Raw genomic sequence first — 6851 nt, 5'->3', positions numbered from 1 at the left:
GGAGCTCGCCCGTGCGCCAGCCAAACCAACAGAAAAAAAATATGGCTCAGCTGCTGTCAAAAACGAGATCATGCCTATGATTGATTCAAGATCATGTCCTACCAAAGTCTAGACATGGTTTAATCAATCATAACATCTAACATGCATTCTAACATGCTATAATTGTTAGGAATAAACCATTCCAAGGCTTTACAACATAATCATAATTCTCATAACATGCAATAACATTGTCATATATCAAGTTCAAGACACCTTATGTTGATTCAAGGATTTACAACATATTTCCAATCCTATAAACATCAACAAAACCACAACTCAATCATCTACAAGTCTTGGTACAAGTATCTTCTAACATGATCATGTTTAAGACTCAATAAACTTCATGACAGCACACATAACTCCTAACTCGGATCCTCACGCTATATCGATTTCATCCCTTGTTCTTTAAGTCCGCCTTTGCCCGGTTCCACTTCCTCCTATTGCAATGACACATACAACAAAACAATAGCCGGATAACTCCGGTGAGAAATAGATTTCCCAGTAAAAGCAACTAAACATGCATAATCAATATCACAATCATGATATAGAAGTAAATACAATGCATGCTTTCAAAACAAGGTTCATTTCGTCATTCATCGACTGGGATCCCGAGAAGAAGATATCATAGCTAATCCACCGACACACCCTATCGAGGTGGGGCTACTATCTTGCTCCTCTAGACTTTGAAGCCATTATATATGTAGTTCAGACACTAGGCTAAAACAACCACCCAGGCCATACATATACAATCCCTCAAATCGTCTATTCGAACGTGTCCGTTCATTTCAAATTCAAGGAATAAGTCATCAAGATGAATGCAACATATATCATAATCAAAGCATTCATTATATCAAAGACTTATCCAAGTAATCAAGGTAAAACACATAAGAGCACTTAAGCAAACAAGTATGTGAATTGTGGGAACTCGATACAAACCATCTCGAGTTGTAATCCCAATCAAATAGTAGTCCACTTTTACCTTTCAAATGTGATGTCTAGGATGTCTTTGAGCTTGTCCAATTTTGTCCAAGATCAATTACCAAACACAACTCAAATCTGTTCAATATCAACTCAACCTTCCACAAGAACTTCAAAGGAAACTCAACCAACCTTGTGTGTTCTTCTATCGGTTTCGAATTCAACGTTCTCGAGTTCACTTGTCCTGTTTACACACTGAAATCATAGCATAACAAACAAGGAATCATCAGCTAATAGTTCAACAACTTTAGATTCCAAGAACAATAGCAAATCATTTCGATTCAAGAGCTCGACGGCATTTCGGTATTACTTCGGCGATCCCGAACAACTCTAAATCATTTCTAACATTCATATCAGATGTTCAACAACTCAACTCAACATATCAGCAAGTATATATCAATCGAAACATATCTGGAAATCATAAGGACATGATATACACATCACTCTTTAACCAAACTTCAAGAACATCAAAGCTAGAAGATCAAAACCATCAAATTCATTCCAACTTCTGATCCCTGTCCATTTTGAATTCTCAAACCAACATGAAAGACAGAAAAACTTACATCAAATCGAAGGTCTTGTCGAGAGGATTCCAAAAAATCTTTCGGAATCGAATTCGGATAACCGTAGCTCAAGATATAAGGATTTGAAGATGAAGATGAAGCTTGAAGATCTCTTGAAAGTTGCTCTCGGTTCTTTTCTTTCCTTGGCTGAAGAATCTGATGGAATTGCAAGATAATTACACGTGACTAAGCCTAGGAATAACAAGTGTCCCACTAACAATCACAATTTTGCACTTTAGCCCCTCAACTATGCAATAATTACAATTCAGTCCTTAATTCCTCCATTCATTCAATTTCAATCCTAATCAATTTAAGAATATTAGAATTTATATCAAAACTCCAAATATTCCCAAATTAATTATTCTCGGATTAAAATTAAATAATTCCGGGCGTTACAAAAAGCCTTAACTAAGCTAATATATACTCCCAAACTTATCATGGATCTTGGAGTATTACTTTACGTCCATCGATAGCCTATATCAAATGTATACCTTTCACTTATACAATTCTAAAAGCCTTAACTAAGCTAATATATACTCCCAAACTTATCATGGATCTTGGAGTATTACTTTACGTCCATCGATAGCCTGCTGATGGCGATGGCTCCAAATATTAGGCAGAACTTCATTAGGACCCCGGTAGCACCTCACTATCGCCCGACCCTCAAGATGATGCCTAAAAAGTTCCAAATATTGACTCAAGACGAGAGAAAAGCTGAGTGAACTTGCAAATGAGGTTTTCGACCCCTATTTATAGATAGAAGTTTGAAACATCTAATCTCTGGTTCGGAGCTACAGAACGCATTTCGGAGCTTCGATCTCACCATCAGGGCTTCCGAACCTTCCAATCCCTAGTTCGAAGATTCTAAACTACCTTGAGACAAATCGCCAATCAAAAATCCATACCCTATCTTTTCTTGGAGAGTTTGGATTGATTTTGATTTCGGAGATTCCGAACTGCTCGGTTCTTCTGAACACAACATTTTCATCCGAACCAGTTCGGATGTTCTAAAGTTAACGTGCTCTAGTTCGAACCTTCTGAACTATTCAGACCCTAGATATCCCTCCGGGCCATTCCTGAATGTCCTGAGTCCGATTTTATAAATATTTTCCTCATATAAGAGTTTCTTTAATAATTTTTTAACCAATTAAACAGTCTCGGATAGTTTAATTTCTTTATTGGGAGTTGGGTTACTACACTTAGTAACCCTCCTTAAAACAACAAGATGATAGGGAGGCTGTGCAAAAGCTACCTCCTTCAACAACTGGCTCGTCTTTACAGGATGCTTCTCACACTGTGCCAGCCATATCAAGTGCTGGAGTCTCATCATGTACACCACACCAGCTACCTCATAATCCTGCCTCTTATAGAATGGATGAAGTTACTATTGCTGAGACTCCACTACCAGAAGTTCCTTTGACCACGGTGGATGAATTGGTCAAGTCTATAACGAAATTTGAGCTCTTCAAAGACCAGATGACTCGCATGGAAACAAACTATGGCACTGGTCTCAAGAGCCCATTTCTTGAGACAACTTTTCAAGAACAAGCACCTAACCAATCCCATCGCCCGATCATCCCTGAGACTTCGGATGCTACTCCACCTATCATTCCTGCCAATACTACTGAAGAAGCTTCATCGCCTCCAAATCAAGAAAATCAAGAATCTTTTGAATTATTCCTCCTGCTTTTTCTCAATCTCTTCTACTCCTCCACCGCTAGACACAGAAGAAGCTCGAGATGCATCACCTGTTCTACCAACAACAGAAGGCACATCTAGTTCTCAAGATATGGAACATGATGATTACAACCATAGTTCAAGCTCTGAGTCAGATAACGATGATGTTAATAATCGAAGTGAAAATATTCAAATCACATCTAAAGATCATACCACAGCCACTTCCGATAAAGCACTAACTGCAGTTGTGTATGATCATATGGAGGCTATCAAATGCATCATTTTGTCCCTAGATGCTCATCTCTCTACAACAGACATGGGAGTGTCTGACTCCCGCAAATCTATCATATCAAAGGTGTTTGATATGTTTCATGAGTTTGAAGGGTGTACAAAGCAAGTCAAGATTACTAACAAGGAGACCAACAACGTTATTATCAAGATTTCTAGCCATTTGAATCAAATAGAACAGCCCATTGAGGCTAATATGAATTCAAGAATGGACACACTTCATACTGCTTTGGGAGCTCAGATAGATTCTTTCATGGATACCCAAAAAGCAGCCCTCGAGACACAACTCAGTGAACTACTTGATCATCTTTCCAAGGGTTATTACAAAAAAGGGTTAAAGAGCATAGCGGGGTGGAGGAGGCCAAGCGTGCTCATGAAAATAGTATGGAAGAGTGAAGAGGGAAGAAGGAAGTCGAAGAGAAGATAAGAGAAGGTAAGGAGGAGGCTCCGAAGGTTGCAGTTGGTTTAGGAGATAGGTGTACCTAGGTTCTTTTCACTTACCAACAGGTGTAATAGGATGTTATTTCCTCTCGCCTGTTTTCAATTCAATTAATTTTCTCAATGAATTCATTCAATTCTTTAGTTTATCTATTTTACTTGGAGAATAAGTTTTGTCATGACCAAAAAGAAAGGAACTGTTAATTCCTTATGTTTTGGTGATAACAAACAATAAATCATTGTTTTAGATGTTGCTCTTTTGTATAAAACAAGTTGTCGACCCCTTGATTTAAAGATCACTCGCTCGGTCACTTAGAGTCACTCGCCTGCTACAACACTCTCTTGGTTTAAAGTTACTCAACCGGCCACCATAACAAGATCTACTCGCCTGGTCTAGATGGTTCATCTACCATTCTGTATTACAAGTACATATTTAACAACGGTCTTAAGGGATATCTTCTAATTCAAACTACATCGATCAGAGCTATACGTTGCTTTTTAGTAAAAATATATTGTCAAGACATGCACAACCAACGATGAATCAAGAAAATGAGAATGTTTTCTCGAATTGTTCATTGTTAAGATGATGATCATAGAATGACTGCGACCGTTGTCTTCTTGATTGGGAAGGATCCAAATCTCACATTTATTGAAGTGTATTATACATCAAGAAAGGACAACATCAACAGTACCTTTGAATTAATGAACTTGATATGAATGTTAAGTATCTCCATGCAAAGGACATTATAAATAGAGATTGCTTAAAGAGAGAAGAACAACCCAAAGAACTATTCTTATGATTTGAATCTCTCACTGTGCTAGCAATCCTACTCAAGCACTTGCAAAATTCATATTCACTTTTCTCACCTCAACCCTCGCTTATCAAGAAAGTTATCAGATTTCAAGGATCAACTAAGGGTTTCTCAAGCTCCTCAACCGTTTGAGACAGAAATCTCGAGAAGAAGTGTTTGACAATTTGAACCTTTGAATTCAAACAAGTGAAGTTGTGTTTGCTATAGTTTGATAAGAGCTGTAATTTTATCCTGTGATAAACTAGGAGTTCTGAGATAGGCATTGGATAAGTCCGAATATTGGAGTGCGTGTTTTAAAAGACGTTATAATAACCAAAGTTTTATAGTGAATTCCTTTCTGCGTGGAAAAAAGGGAGACATAGAAGGATTCATCATTCGAACTTCCATATCTCTTGTGTTTTTTCCTCTCATCTTTATTATATATCTTGTTGTCTTACTTGTGATTTAAGTATAAAAATTTCATTGAAGGTTACTGAATTGTTTCCGCATTACCTTTAAATTTGATCAAGTAACCTCAAAATTTGAGAAAATTTGTTAAGAAGATTAACATCTACTCGAACTGGTCAATAATTTCAAAGAAAATTTTTAAGAGAGTGTATTCACCTCCCTCTCTACACACACAACCAATCCTAACATTGAGTTTATATATCTAAAGATTGTGGACCGGATAATTATTAATAAAAATTTGGGATACAAATTACTAGATAATTTTTTAATAGATGAGAAAATTGCATAACTTATTATACATATTTATTCTAATTAAATAATTATAAATATGAATTAATTAAGTTATTATTTATTTTTTTAAACAAATACACAAGAATAAAATTTCATTCCATGATTATATTATTCGATTATTCAACAATAAATAATTATGTGGATTATATCTACAATTAATTGTTGTTTGAGTACAAGCCTAATAATATTTAGCAATATATTAATAAAATTATTAATAAAATATAATATAATACTATTTCGGGTCGGGTTAGTTCGGGTCGGGGTGGGTTGGGTCGAGAAGATGTTTTATTCCATTTCCCCTGTTCCGAAATTAATAGGGACTAGAAAAATACCAAAATTTTGAAAAACGTCGAATCAAGATTTTCATGGGACGGGATGAGATTGGATTTTAGATAGGTTAGGATTTTGGAAATTTTTTTTCAAACTTAATCAATTCCTTTCAGTTTAACAAGGAATGCACATAGAACTCGTAAAATTTTAATTTTCAACAAATTTTGAAACTGGAAAAATTGTAAGTTGATTGGTCATAAATTAAATTATGACATGATTTAAGTAAAGACATCTCAAATCAAATGCATAAATTGAAAATACTTTAAAATAAATATATATAATTTTATTAAAAAAAAATCACCGCGTTTTATATCATGGAATGCTTAGGTTCAGAACAATATCACGTGCAGATGACACATTGCGACAGCTCCCATATACATCCAACATATATATATATATACATATATATATATATATATATATATACATAGTTCTGATACCATGCACCCTAGTGTACAAGTTTTCCGTGAACGACCACTAAAATCCTTCAATGGGTTTTAGTGATTTCTTAAAAAAAAAACATTGAAAGGTAGCTCAAAAAAACTTGCACATTAGGGTGCAAGACATGTATTCTTTTGAAAATGCAACCAATCTTGATTTTGATGACAACAAAATTTATTATTGTGTTTCTAATATATTTAATCAAGTGTGTATTCGGTAGATCAATTTGGAAGATTTGAGAAGCTGGAATTCAAATTTATTCAAATTGGAATTCTAGCGCAGTTGATAGTTTCAAAGATATCTCATAACTCAGTAATCCAAATGAAAAGAATCCAAAACGGTTGGAAATTCTATTCAAATATCTACAAGTCATATTTCAGACCAGATCAATTTAGTTTGGATATTTTCCAGGCGAAATGGCGGTCGCAATATCAACCTGGAAGCAATTGATGTAGAAACCAGGTCAAACATGACCAACTCTGGCATTTTGGACATATATTCCATCTCGATTATTCAAATAGAGTGATTTAGTAAGTGTTATGAAGAT

At 35.4% G+C, this 6851-nt stretch overlaps 1 long non-coding RNA gene across 1 annotated transcript; it reads right to left on the bottom strand.

Annotated features, from left to right (window-relative positions):
• Nucleotides 1-206: 206 nt before the first annotated feature.
• LOC140886148 (uncharacterized) lies at nucleotides 207-1061 on the bottom strand. Its single transcript, XR_012151442.1, has 2 exons — nucleotides 1019-1061; nucleotides 207-476 (listed from the first exon to the last, which is right to left on the bottom strand). It is a non-coding gene; the product is annotated as an uncharacterized lncRNA (long non-coding RNA).
• Between the last annotated feature and the right edge of the window lie 5790 nt (nucleotides 1062-6851).

The sequence above is a fragment of the Henckelia pumila genome, chromosome 3 (genome assembly GCF_033568475.1).
Source record: "Henckelia pumila isolate YLH828 chromosome 3, ASM3356847v2, whole genome shotgun sequence".
Lineage (NCBI taxonomy): Eukaryota > Viridiplantae > Streptophyta > Magnoliopsida > Lamiales > Gesneriaceae > Henckelia > Henckelia pumila.
Note: the sequence above shows the minus strand (reverse complement) of the source record. Positions and strands in the feature narration are given on the sequence as shown.